This window comes from Oryctolagus cuniculus, chromosome 12 (genome assembly GCF_964237555.1).
Source record: "Oryctolagus cuniculus chromosome 12, mOryCun1.1, whole genome shotgun sequence".
NCBI lineage: Eukaryota > Metazoa > Chordata > Mammalia > Lagomorpha > Leporidae > Oryctolagus > Oryctolagus cuniculus.
In genome coordinates, this window is record NC_091443.1 from 113,351,839 (window position 1) to 113,367,035 (window position 15,197).

The window sequence follows — 15,197 nt, forward strand, 5'->3', positions numbered from 1 at the left end:
TGTTTCTACATACTGTCAAAGATGTCAATCATGTGGTTGAAAATGACTTTATTACTTCCCAGAAAGAGAAATATGAATCCTGTGTGATGAGAGAGGTGTGTGCATCAAAAATAATGTTGCTACTGTTGGCTCAGAGAACCTGGTTCTGGAACAGTCTTAAGTGACATGTGGAGATGCATGTTTATGGCCAGTGTGCATGAGGTATCCATGTGCACAGTCTGTACAACTCATGTGTACAGATGTGCTTTCCTAGATGTGCTTTACCTGCTATACCACATTGCCTTCCCCTCTCTGTCTCTCTCTCTGTGTATAACTCCAACTTTCAAATAAATGAATGAATCTTAAAAGAAACTGGCATTCATATGGGATGCCATCATTTGAGGCTGTGGTAGTTTAACCCACTGTGCCACAATACCAGCCCCATCATTTCCCTTTTGTTGACTGTGTGTCAAGATTTTGGAGATGCCTAGTGAACAGGTGTCAGCATTGTGTTGGGCTGTCATTTGTTGAGTGGAAATAGTGATGAAGGCAAGCTGTAATGCGATCAGTGGCTGAAGATGCTATGTGTTGGGACTGAACTGGATCAATCTTTTTATTTCCTCAAAAGTAAGTACTAAATGAAATCCTCTCAAGGCTAATGTGATACAAAGTAACTATTAGAAACCAATATTCCTTTCTTCTTTCCTAACAGATTCAGCTGGTTTTTGTGTTTCTATCTTTTAATTCAAATCTGTATCAGACTCCTAGAGCAGGGAGAAGCTTTTTAGTCCAGTCAGAACCCATAGATGTTACCCATTCCTCTCAGAGCATCAAAGCCACAGCTCTGCTAGTAGCCTGGCTTTCATTGGGTGGTGGTGCCATGAGGATGGATTCTTCACACAGGAATACATCGGAGGGAGAAAACGTCAGGTAGTCTCTTTCTTGAACTGAAATGCATTTGGATCAGCACATTCTTAGATTGTGGTCAGCAGGGTGGAGAAATTTTGTATAACATGCTCCTGCCTTGTGGAGTGCTCTGTGTTGTGCTTCCAGTGTACACACAGGGAGCCAATGGCAATGTCTGTGATTGACTGAAGGTGTTTGTGCAGCTCTGCAGTATCTGAAGTTCGCCTTGTAACCATTTCCAATTAGAAACCAAGGTGCAAAGTAAGGAGGATCCTGTCACCCTGAAACCATCCTGGGTTTGTGTCCTTGCTCCTATTTTTTTCCTTCAATACTGAAGCAGCCCTAAACAGTGTTATGCTGGGTTGCACTGGTACCTTTGGTATTTGGGTGCTTGGAAAGGAAGAGAAATGATTTTTCTGCAGGAAAGCATTAGGAGGCACTAGACAAAGTTAGCAGTAGCTTTCTTGGTTCCATCATATGTCAACTTGAGTCATAATATTCATGACCAGCTTTTTTTTATTTTATAAATCTTTTTTTTTTTTAAAGCAGAAAGGCAGAAAGACAGGAATTGTGTGTGTGTGTGTTTGTTTCTTTTTAATTTTATTTTTTATTTTATTTTAGGAGTGATGTTCCATCTACTGGCTCACTCACCAAATAGGCAGAACAGCCTGGGCTGGGCTAGACTGAGGCCTAGAGCCCAAAGCCAGATCCCTGATGTGTCTGCAGAGGCCCGAGAATTTGGGCCATCCTCTGCTGCTTTCCCAGACCATTAGCAGGGAGTTGCATGGGAATTGGAACCACCAGGAAATGAACTGGTACCTATAAGGTATGGTAGTTCTGCAGACTATGATTTTAACTTGCTGTACCACTGTGTGGACCCTTTTTAAAATACTTTTTTTTTTTTTTTTACTTATTTGGCAGGTAGAGTTAGAATTGGACAGTGAGCGAGAGAGAGACAGACAGAAATGTCTTCCTTCTGTTGGTTCACCCCCCAAATGGCTGCTATGGCTGGCGCTATGCTGATCCAAAGCCAGGAGCCAGGTGCTTCCTCCTGGTCTCCCACACAGGTGCAGGCACCCAAGTACTTGGGCCATCCTCCACTGCCTTCCCAGGCCACAGCAGAGAGCTGGACTGGAAGAGGAGCAGCTGGGACTAGAACCCGGTGCCCAAATGGGATTCCAGTGCTGCAGATGGAGTATTAGTCATGTGAGCCACGGCGTTGGCCCCTAAAATACTTTTTTAAGACATATTTATTTATTTGAAAGGCAGAATTAGAAAGAGGGAAAGACACCCACACTCTCACCACACAGAGAGAGAGAGAGAGAGAAAGAGAGAGAAGTGAATCTTCCTTCTACTGGTTCACACCCTCTGTGGTCACAACAGCCAAGGCTGGGCTGGGTCAGAGCAGGAGCCAAGAGATTCATCCAAGTCTCCTGTGAAGGAACAGGGCACAGACACTTGGGCTATCCTCTGCCACTTTACCAGGAAGCTGGATTAGAAGTAGTGTGGCTGGGACATGAACCACAGCCCATGTGGGATGCTAGTGTCATGTGCAGTGGCTTTATTTAATATGCCACAATGCTGGCCCCACATATGCTGGAAATATAGTTAAGGGATATTAAAAGGCCTGCTTATTGCCATTAGATGCCATTCAGGCATGCCCTACAAAACCATTTTGAAGTAGGTAACATTTCTCACATGATTGACTGGCAGTCTACAAGACTGCTCCAAAGGGAGAGAGCTTCAGGGGTATGTGGGGCACTGATGTAGAAAGGGAGTGAGGGGTGAGGGAGGAGGGGAAAGCCAGAAGAGAGGTCAGGAGGAATTCAAAAATACAAAGAGGACACGGGTCATTTGTGTAGATTGCCAGAATTAACATTTTAGCTTTTAGGGTTTTTATTTTTTTTTTAATGATTTTTTTTATTTTCTTGAAAGTCAGAATTATACAGAGAGAGGGAGAGGCAGAGATAGAGAGGGAGAGAGAGGTCTTCCTTCCACTGGTTCACTCCTCAGATGGCCGCAACAGTTGCAGCTGTGCCAATCTGAAGCCAGGAGCCAGGAGCTTCCTCCGGTTCTCCCACATGGGTGCAGGGGCCCAAGGACTTAGGCCATCTTCTACTGCTTTCCAAGGCCATAGTAGAGAGCTGGATTAGAAGTGGAGCAGCTGGGACTTGAACCGGCACCCATATGGGATGCCGGTACTGCAGGCGGCGGCTTTACCTGCTACGCTACACTACCAGCCCCAGGGTTTTTTTGGTTTAAATAGTTTGATGTAGTTGACTCATTTTTCAGGTTTTATGTAGCTATTTTTATAAGCAGTAGAGAACTGCTGTAATTAAATGCAAAAAGACACTCCTAAATAAGCAGTTCACAATAAAGTTTTCATAAAGGGATGAATATGGCTGTGTGTGTGTGTCCCTTGCTAAGAGCAGAATTTTTGTGACTGAATTTGAGGTCATTAAAATCAGTTTTATAATGGAAATGCTGACCACTTTTGCTGTGGTTACTTCTGGCTCACATTCTACTTCCTTATGCAGATAGTCCATACATGAGTAGAATGAAAAGGGCTGCAGACCTGGAATAATGTACATATGCCCTTTGCTTAAACCAGGGGACTGATGGACAAGTCTTTGTTTCAGGTTGCATTTTTCTGTGGAATGAAACATAGCCATTTGGGTAAAGTGTCCTTTCTCCTAGAAGATGAATCCAGTGGGGTTGCTTGTCCATCCATCCGACATCACAGGTGATTTTCAAGATAGTTGTTGGGCTATCTGGAAAAAAAAATGCTCTTCAGGGATGAATTATTTCCCCTGAATAAATAATACAAATAATAACAATAAAATGATGAAAATCATGAGCAATTGATTCCTATCCAGTACAGAATATAGAAAAAAAGATTCTGTTGTTTTTAAATGAAAAATTAGGAAAGTGGTTGTAAGAAGTAGGATGCAATATTCCCTAGGAAGGGGACTGAGACAATTCCCTTTAATTGCTCTTCCCTGAGGTAGTTCCTGATGATCATTGCTCAAGTACATACTAGTAATGATAATATTTATAGACCTATTGCAAAGGGCCCATGTGCGTCTTACATATTAATTGTCTACAGATATGTTCCCCAAGCTGTTCCCAATAAAACTTTACAACAGACGAGAACATTGCCACTGTCTGCTGTCTTGGACTAGAATCTGTGCATTTATTACCCGCTTACCACCCTCACTCCTGTTGTGTACCCCTCCTGATGGTTCTTTTTTGGTCACTCTTGTATCCTGATTCCTGAATAGGTGACACAGTATTTTTTTTTTTTTTTTAAGATTTATTGATTTATCTGGTAAGCAGAGATAGAGAGGCATCTTCCATATGCTGGTTCACTCCCCAAATGGCTGCAATGGCTGGAGCTGGGCTCATCTGAAGCCAGGAACCAGGAGCTTCCACCAGGCCTCCAATGCAGGTGCAGAGGCCCAAGGACTTGGGCTACCTTCTACTGTTTCTCAGCCCATAGCAAAGAGATGGATCAGAAATGGAGTAGCCAGGACTTGAACTTGTGCCCATATGGGATGCTGGCATGACAGGGGTGGTTTTTACCCACTGCACCACAGTGCTGGCCCCTTGATGCGAGCTTTGGCCAGCCTATTGGTCTGTTCACTCAGTCTAAATTGGAGTTGGCTAGTTCATGCACCCATTCCAGGGTTAAGGGGGCCCAGAATTGCCCATGACTGGCTCCTCTTTCTTGCTCACTCAAGAGATGGACTCTTCTCACAGGTCCCAAGTGGCTTTGCTTGGTCCTCTTTCCTAGGTTCGCTAGTGAGCAGGCTGATTCTCAGGTAGGCAGGAAACCTGTTGGGTCACAGCAGCCTCTGGGTCAATGCTTTGCTCTCATCTGTGATGTAGCTAAAGTTTTCTCTTAGATCCCAAAAGCCTTCAGTAGGTGGTGTGATTTTATACTGCGATGTGTCTTCACAAAGGCAGGTATCACTGAGGACTCTGTCCTCAGGAACAGCTGAACTCACCCAGGCCTGAATGGAGTTCCCAGGATCCTGGCTTCAGGCTGGCACTTCCCCAGCTGCTGTGGGCACTTGGGGAGGTACCAGCAAATGGAAGAAATCTGTCTCCTGCCACCTCTCTCCTTACCTTTCAAAGGAAATGAAAAAATAGTTAAAAATTTTTAAAAATATGTTTTGCTGTATATCCAAAGGAAAAAAAATTACTGCTGCTGTATGTAGAACTCATTGTACACTTTGCAAATACTCACAAATCTCACCTTAAAGTCTGTGTGGTCACTGCTTTCTGGGCTGCCCACTTTGGCTCCCATTCTGTGATCCATCCCTTTCCATCATCTGCAGTTCACTGTGAGTGCTCATAAATCACCAAACTGCCTCCAAGCTTTATATCCTTTTGTTCTTTATATCCAGCTTGGCCATAATCTCACTTTCTTCAGCAGCATGCTTATTTCCAAGATGCTTCATAGGCAAAGAGATTGTGAGGTCGTTGATTTTTTCTGAGCCTTCCCCCAAGAGGTTTATTTTATGAAGCTGATTCTGGGTGATTGGTCACAAGTTGGGGTGCAGAGGTTGCTATTAGAGGAATAAGGCTGTCACTGCCCTTTGCACTCTGTCCCAACCCTGAAACCCATGCTTGCCTTTGAATTCTGCTTTTGGAGCACTGCAGTGATTCAATAAAAGAAGAAAAAGCTTTTAATGTTTAAACACTTATATTTATTAATATAAAGAGAGCAGATTCCATGTATTTAATGGATATAATTCTCAGAACATAACCATACTTCTTTGCCTATTTCCTCCTCCTTTCTTCATTTCTGTTTTTAATGATTTAAGAAGTTGGCTTTATTTCTTAACCTTATTTTTATTCTCTCTTCTCCAGTCTTCCTGTCCAATCTGGTACTTTTAGGTTTTTATTTTTTCCCTTTCTTTCTCATCCACTTTTTTGTCTATTCTGACCCCAGTTCCAAAGAAGGAATAGTGAATAAGAATCATGAGCTATTGATTCAAAGACAGGAATTCTATGTAGTATGGAATAAAGAAAAAACAGATTCCATTGCTTTTAAAGTTACCTATATATTTTTTTCTTTTTATAATGTTTATTTATTTGAAAGGCAGAGTTACAGAGAGGGAGAGACAAAGGCAGAGAGAGAGAGAGAGAGAGAGAGAGAGAGAGATCTTCTATCTGCTGATTCATTCCCCAAATGACAATGTCCAAGGTGGGGCTAGACTGAAGCCAGGAGCTTCATTCAGGTCTCCCACATGGGAGCAGGGGCCGGAGCACCTGGGTCATCATCTGCTGCTTTCTCAGGCTCATTAGCATGGAGCTGGATCAGAAATGGAGTAGCCAGGAATCAAACTGGCACCCCTATGGGATGCCAGCACTACAAGTGGCAATCTTTACTATGGCTATGCCACAGCACGAGCCCCAGATTCTATCTTAACAAAAGACAATACAAAATTTTTCTAGATGCCTTTTCCCTGTGGCTATACCATTGGGAATTTATTTCTTCTTATATAATGTGACTCACATTAATTATTTCCATGTTTCCTGATTAACATTTTCTATTGGTTCTGGAGGCTGACAGGTTCGGAGGCCAGGGAAAGAGCACCTGTTTTCTGTTCAGTTGTGCTGAACTCCATGGAAGCTATATAGAAAGTTTGTGGGCAGGAAAAGTGAGATTGGAGGCATGAGAAAAGGCAATGAAGAGGGTGAGTATAGAGGAAATAAGTGCAGGACCATATTCACAGAGAAGTTTGGTAAGAAAACTAAGTGTGATCAGAGAGCTAAAAAGAAGAAAAGAAAGCTTGGAAATCAAAAGAGATGGTAAATTGGGAGCATCTGAGGGAATTCTGACTGATCACACATACATGTATTGAAGGTGTGAGGAGACAGGTTCTTGCATTCATATGGGTGTAGAGTCTCTTTGGAGGAAAAATTTGACAGGCTGAAGTCAGGAGATTTTTCTGGGTCTCCCATGTGGGTGGCAGGAACCCTAGTACTTAGGCCATCTTCCTTTTCTCAGCCCATTGGCAAGGAGCTGGTTTAAAAGTGGAATAGCTGGGACTTGAACTGGCACCTATACAGGATGCCAACTGAACGAGCGGCAGCTTTGCCCATTGTGCCACCACACCAGATCCCCTCTGCCTTTCAAATAAGTCAATCTTTAAAAAAGAATAAAAAAGATGTAAAGTAGTAAAAGTCATCATGATTGAGCATTGGGGAATCCATTGAAATGATCTACTTTTTAAAAGATTATTTATGCATTTGAAAGTGTCATAGAGTGAGAGAGGGAGAGATTGATCTTCTGATTTGTTCACTCCCCAGATGGCTGCAATGATTGTGGCTAGACTAGACTGGTATCAAAAGCCTGCAGCTTCTTCCAGGTGTCTCACATGAGTGCAGGAGCCCAAGCATTTGGAACATCCTGTGGTTACTTTCCCAGACACATTAGCAGGGAGCTGGATCAGTTTGGAGCATTAATTTCTGTGATACTGCCCTTGCAGTTCAAGTATACAAAACCCACCTGGCACAATGTCCCATTTATGGGTAGGCCCAGTATAACAGTTTCCAACTCTCCAAGGTTTGGGCTAGATGGCCCAAATGAACTGTAAGATATTAGCCTTGTTCTTCACAATGTGTCAAATAGTGTCATTCAAGGAGGATGTTATCAATGTGATTTATGCTTGTATTCCCATTGAAAAAAATGTGTTTGCTGGCAAAATCAATGAGGTGCCCATGTATATCCTAGAAGTGTCCTTTCAAAGTGAAGGCAGAGACTGAGGGGCTTTTGGAAAAGCTTTGAATAAAAGTCTCCACACTTGTAATAGTTGAGACACATCATTTATCTAATGAGAGACATCAGATACATTGGTATTAGATATAAGTTACAGTAGACATATGGGTGGCACATAGCATTAAGATTTTAGTAATCTAACATGAGGTGCTATTTATTTTTTTTTTCAGATTTAATAGATAAAATTGGGCTGCCAAATAGGGAATAGTTGAAATAATCAGCTTTTTGATAATTAAGTCTAGGGTAATAAATGTTAATGCTTGAAGACCTTGAGTTTTTTTATAGGGCCATCTTAATTATTTTAGTTTGTGATCTATGAATTCTTATTTTCTCTAGCCAAGTAACTTACAAAATTTCAGTAAATCTGCCTCTTAAGTAAATAAATAAATCTTTAAAAAATTCTGCAAATATTTAAAAAAAAAGAGACTGACCCCCCTCAATTTGTAGAATAAAGTCACTGAAAGGCAAATACCAGATTAGAGATGATACAGGAATTTGAACAGCACAATTATTACATTATACATAGAAAACTGACCAATAGCTGTGAACCAAGAGTCAATGGCCTGTGACACTACCACTCAGATCCTCAAGAAGTTGATAATTTCAGCCCATCCTCATTTAGACAGGAAAAGGAGTAAAAGCAGGAGCTCCATGACATGATCATGTTTGTCTCTTTGCCTAGTTTGTGGAAGAATCCAAATTAAAAAAATAAATGAATAAATAAAGTTTTGTTAAATATACACAAATAATTGGATGGAGTGATGAGTAGATAAATTTCAGTAACTGGGTATAGAATTACCAAGTAGTTCAATTTTAAATATTCACAAACATTTCAGATGGCACTCACTCTGTTTTCCAGCCATATTAATCCACTTAATGTATTAATATTTTTCCTCATTGTGAAGTGAGATCCATTGATGGACCAAAATTAATTTAGTACGTAAGGTCAAGCATCATTTTAAAGGATTAAAATCCTTTTTTTCAGGAATATTAATACATATGAATGTATTATGTATATTATGTACATATGTATGTACATAATATCATGTATTATGTACATTAAATACATATGTATGTACATAATATTATGTATTATGTTAAAAAGAGTCCCTGGAGTTTTTTTTTCTAAATATTTGTATGAAAGGCTCTGGAACCACAATTTAAATAATAAATTTCACAATTTCCAAAAATTATTTCCACATTTGAATTTTGCCAGTTATAGTATGTTGCTTTGAAATGTATATCTGTCAAACCAAGAATTAATGAGGAATTTGAGTATTATGTGGGTATCTCATGTAGTTAGACAAGTTCTGATGTATACTCTCTGTCACAGGAGGCTGATTTTCCAGTAAATATATGGGTCATCCTCACTGCTTCCTAATGGAGGTCTGCATTGCTTTATGGGAAATGTAGCCTCATCTGCCCATGATGTCGGGAGGACAGAACCATGGAAACACTCCTCTGTCTTCCTTCTTAGTGTGTGCCGTTCCAACCACTACCACCATCTCCATAGAATTCCTGGTGCTGGGCTTTCCTCCTATTACTCAAGAATTGTGTGGGTGATTTCTGTGTCTGTGAATGTCAGTGTGGAGGTATAAGGGAACTTGGGGAGCAGTACAGGTGCCTGTCTCTTGCTGGCAAAAGTAACAGTCATGGATCTGAGGTGTTAGAATCTGTCATTCAGATCCACCGTAAAGATCTTGGCTGGTCCAGGAAGAGACACCAGTGGTAAATCCTCAGTTCTAGAGCTGGAGAAAGAGTGAATAAGGTTGGGCTTTCAAGGATTGTTTTTTTGTCAAATGATGCAGTGTGACTCCAGGTGTACAGAAGGTAGTTCCAAAGTTACTACAGACAATCTGTCTCAGCCAAGATGGCCACAGGATGGAGATGGGTTTTCAGACCATTTTAGCTGAAATGTGTATGGGCTAACTGAATGTAGATTGTACCCCTGTCACTGTTTACCCATCTGTAAGATGAAGTATATTAGTAGTACTAGGGAAATGTCCCCACATTTCTTGAGAAACCATTGTGAGATATGTGCAGGCCGACTTACACTATGTGACAGTTGCATTTGTGGGGCTTATGGTATATCTTCTCCAAATGAATTTTCTAGTTTCCTGCACTGTGTAGACTGAGCAGCACTACTCATTTGAGGTTATGGAAGTTTATACAACACCTAGTTTCTAGCAACATGGACTTTTGGGTCCTGGCTGACAGTCCTATTTCCTTTGGAAGTGAGTAGCTTTTATGATACTTGAAGAAGGGAACTCCAGGAATAAGAATCATTTCTGACAGAATATCACTTGATGCTCTCTGAGACAATTCCTTACTACTTCAGAGCACAGCAAAAAGTCACTGAAATGCAAAGATCCTAGATTGCATGATCCTAGCAGTTATTAATCATACTGACCAGAATGAATACGATTTAGTTGATATTACCTTACCTCATCCATAAGTTATGGAAGGACTGGTGATATTGGCAGTTCTGGACCAGCCTTCAAAAAAAAGTTGTGTATGGATTAGAAAGACAGGCAAGGGCATAGCAGATGTTTCTTAAATGGTCTTGAGGGTGTGGCCTGGGGTGGAGGGACAACCCCTCATGTCTGAGAGTCACTGTCTACATTGCTTTCTACCACATGCCCATTACTTCATTCTGCTATCATGTTTTTCAGAAATGGGGGGTCTGTGAAACCTAGTCTGCTATATACTTGATATCTAGAGCCATGCTGCTGCCCTCTATATTCTAGGAATTCATCCTGGTAGCTCAAGGAATGTCTGTGAGGGTCTCTGCATGTAAAAAGATGAAATAAATTATATTTCAGGAGATAGATGGTTTGAGTAGTGTCAGATGATTTGTAGATGCCTGGCAACCTAACTTTTGGATGGTGATTTCTATTTTGCTACACTTAATTAAAAAACACATTTATTGGGGTCAGCACTGTGCAATAGTGGGTAAAGCTGCCACCTGCAGTGCATCCCATATGGGCACTGGTTCAAGTCCCAGCTGCTCTACTTCTGATCCAGCTTTCTGATATGACCTGGGAAAGCAGTGGAAGATAGGCCAAGGCCTTGGGCCCCTTTGCCCATGTGGGAGACCTGGAAGAAGCTCCTGACTCCTGGCTTCTGGCTTTGGATGAGTACACCTCCAGGCATTGCAGCCATTTGGGGAGTGAACCAACAGATGGAAGACTCTCTCTCTCTCTCTCTCTCTGCCTCTCCTTCTGTCTAACACTGACTTTCAAATAAATAAATAAATCTGTTCAAAAAAGAAAACTTTGATTTTTCAGATTACTTTCAGAAACTCACCAGTTTCAAATAAGTATTTCTTTAGAAGACTGCCCTGAGCATGCCTTTCCTTTTGATCTTGATGTTATGTATGGATTGTGTGACATTAAAAGGCGTATCAAAATTTTCCCACTCACTTTCAGTAATTTCTTCTTGAAAGTCTTGACCAATATTTAGTATCCATGCCGCTTCAGAAAATTACTGTGAGCTTTTTCCTATTTTCTGAATAGTAAAACTACGCTGACTCAGACTTCATGTGCTAATAAGTTTCTTAAAATATAACAAAAATATGACCACATATAAGCAGAAATGTGAAACATAAAGTTATGATCTCCAATGAATTCATTTGTGTGATTCCAGGGCTTTTTTTTTTTTTTTGAAATTTATTAATTTAAAAGTCAGAGTTACACACAGAGAGAAGGAGAGGCAGAGAGAGAGAAGATCTTCCATCCACTGGTTCACCCCAGATGGCCACAGTGGCTGGAGTTGTCCCAATCAGAAGCCAGGAGCCAGGAGCTTCTTCTGGGTCTCTCATGTGGGTGCAGGAGCCCAGGGACGCATCTCTGTTACTTTTCGTATTTTGTTTTGAGTGAAATGGGAAAATGTTTTTATAGCTTAGTTTTCTTGGAGAAAATAAAGTTGGTATAATGGAATCTAAAATTTCCAGCAAAAATGGCTAAATTTCATTAGAAAAATGTATCTTGTTTTATGCCTTTACATAATAGCATTCTAGTGGTAGTTATTATGGGTAGAGATTCCTTGTATTTTCCAAAGTTAATATCTATATGGTTCACAGATATTTTGCCCTCTTCCTCCCTTCTCCATTACCTTTTGAATTGAGGTTAAAACTTTCAAGGGGCACAAAAATTAAGTTGCATATTCAGTTGGTTCAAAAAATATTGTTGAGTACAAATATTGAGGGTTTTTGTTAATCTTTTCCTGGAAAATGTGTCATAAATACAATCATAACACTTGGTAGCTATAAAAATAATTTCAAACACAGTAAATCAGAAAAGGCCCATGTGGTTTTTGCTGCTATTGAATTTGCTTTAGGATATCTCCTGTGGTGGTTACGATTTATGGAATGCTGTCAATATTATTGAGCACTTAACATCAAGCCATATGCTTTTCAGACACTCCTGTTTAATCCCCAACACACTCCTGGGAAATGGGTACTATCCCCATTTTATAGATGGAAATTACCACTTATGGAATGCCTATCTGTGGATAGGCTTTTTTGCATAGCTTCATTTCTCACCTTCAATAATTTTTCTGGATGAGGAAAAGATTGAGTGTCATGGGTCAGAGACTCACTCCAGCCTGACTTCACACATTCTGTAAGGTTTTCATTGTATTTTGACCATGTTCCTGTTTACGAAGTGCCAATTACATTTTTAATTGGGGAGGCTGTATCTTGAGCAGTAGTCTAATGGCATTCAACCAGGACCATCACTGCTTCTAGGATCCCTAGGAGAGCTGTGAAATAAGCAATCTGCTTGTCTTCAACCATAGGCATCTACAGGATGCTGTTAGTCATTATGGGAAAGGTTCATTCTCTTGGGTTTTTCTCCCCTGCCCTTTACTACTTCCTCTAACAGTGTTGTTTATCTTTATTATGATTCTCTGTATTTGTGACAGCTATCTTACCCTTGTGCTTAAGATGTTTTTTTTTTTAATAAAAAAGTGAGGCGTGTAAATTTCCTAACATAATTGACAGTAGTTTGTAAAGAAGTTAAGAGGTCTTTGTGTCCAGTTTTCAGATCATCTTTCTTTGCTCTAGAGAGTGAAATATTAAACTGATCTTGGGGCCAAAAAAAAAAAAAAAAAAAAGAGAGAGAGAGAGAGAGAGATTCAATATTGTCCTCCTTTTAGCCTGGGTGCAATTCCCCTTGAAATACATGGCCCTTTGTGACCTGAAACCCATGTTTTCTTCCAGTTGGGGCATTTTTCACAGCCTGTAGGCCATAGGTTTGACTCCCTGCTGAGTGCTTCTGTGTGGCTGTCCAAATGCTCAACAAGTCTGAAATGAAAGCACATCCTTCCCTCTTCCTTCATACCCATCTGTAAGGTAAAAAACACCAGTATTTGCTTTGTGACAGTTGATCTGTTGACCACAAGTGTTCTATTACAGGTGATGATAATGTTTGAAGATCTGGCTGTTTACTTTACTTGGGAGGAATGGCAGCACATGAACAAAGCTCAGAAAATCCTGTACAGGGATGTGATGCTGGAGACCTACAGCAGCCTGCTCTTCTTGGGTGAGTGGCACCCATCACATGTGTAATGAACACATTGCCTTGCTATTTGAAAAATAAGTGAAGACTTTATAAAGTTTAATGATGTGCAGTTAGAGAATTTGTGTCCATGAATAATCCTAAGGTTGTATCATCTAGGAAAGGATCCAAATTGGAACATTTGTTGCATAGCTCCTGAAATAAGCTGTTTTCCTTTAAATAACCCAAGATAGTGATTTCACAAAGTCTTACATTGTTTGCATTAATAGGACACTGCATTACCAAACCCGATTTGATCTTTAAGTTGGAGCAAGGAGCAGAGCCATGGATGGTGAACGAATTCCTAAATCAGAACCTTCCAGGTCAGTACGTACTTAATGGTGAGGGAGGCCAAGGCAGAAAGATTGCAACAGATGTTCACTGATGCTCTTTCCATGACTTTTTCCCAAGTGTTACTCCTGATGATATCTGGCTTTGTGCATCAGACAAGGGATTCTAGAGTATCTAGGGATGTCATTTGATCTCTAAATCTCTGTGTTCTTGATAAAGACATTCTTTGATTAAAAAAAAAGTTGCAATCCTTTTCTGATGTTACTAAGGCTTTTTTCTAGGTTAGATACATTCCCCAAATTCTCTATATTTAATACCTTTTCCTTCATGCATTTATTCTTTTCTTCATTTCTTGTTAGTTGGGCAAGTTAGAAAAACTTCTTTCAGATGAGTTACCACTCATGGTTTTGGCCAGGCACATATTTTAAGAAACTCATGACTGAACAAATAAATCTGATCTCTGTCTCTCTCTCTCTCTCTCTGTCTCTCTCCTTTCTCTTTCTCTGTGCCTTTCAAATAAAATAAGAAAAAAGTAGGTTGTTAAAAACATTTGAGGAGAGAGCCTGTGGTTGGCAACCTTCTGTTTCATTCTCTCTGTGTGTCTCATTCTCCATCTCTCTGACTCTCAAGTATGTAAATAAATAAGGGAATGCTAAGAGATGGTCAGAAGTAAGCCTCTGTGCTGTGACATCAGAGGTCCTGAAGTAAGCAGGAACTTGTATAGAAACAGAAAAATAAGTGATCCTAAACTCACCAAGAAAGTCTTGAGATTCTGAATCCCAAGGTCAAGTAACCTCATGGTTTTATGTTGATTGTCTCAAATATGTAGTTTGAAGTATGAATTCTGTCTCAAAGAAAAAAGATAAGAAAGGAATAGGAAATTAAGATTTCTCTGAATATAAGAGACAGTTGATCAAAAGCCTCCAGAAACACAAATTATCACATATGAGTGTTAATAGAAAAACCTGAGGGGAGATAACCAAGACTAGTGATTTCAGAATGAGCTAGAAAATGTATTTCAAAGAAGGCAAACACACTCTGGGTTGCAAAAATAAATTGTTTCAGCTGTTAGAGAGTGTATACCCAAGGTGGTATATTGCAATGTTTCTGTACCTGTTGTAGTTCTGAGATGCTGAAGATGTTAGATTTCCTTATGAATATGGGGAAGCTATCATAGAGTGCAGATAAAAGCAGAGTTTCTCATTTGTAAAATCCACAAATGTTCCCCTGGAAAGACTGATCATGAGACAACTATAGGTTCAAATCTTGGTCCTTACATGTGATACTGTTTAGAGTACAGACACATTTCACTCTTCTGCACCTGCAAGAAAATGATCCAGTAAAGTGTTCCTATATTTATGTTTGAAATATCAGAGAGCACACAACATAAACTTTTTAATAAAAATTAACTAAAGAAGAAGGAAAGGGAAAAACATGTTTCTTAGGCAATGGGGGAATATACTTACTAAATATTTATCCATTCTTTAAAATCTTATAGTTGTCTCATCATTGTTAAGGGTAGAATGACAATGAGAAGAGAAAGATCATTTATAAGCTCATTTCCCCAATGCCTGCAACAGTGAGATCTGACTAGTCTGAAGCCAAAAGGCTGGAACTTCATCTAGTCTAACCTGATTTATCACAGGTCCCAAGCACATGATTCATTATTTGCT

At 40.1% G+C, this 15,197-nt stretch overlaps 1 pseudogene; it reads left to right on the forward strand.

The window, feature by feature from the left end:
• Positions 1-15,197, forward strand: part of LOC138844769 (zinc finger protein 717-like) — a 46,819-nt pseudogene that overhangs the window by 3,558 nt on the left and 28,064 nt on the right.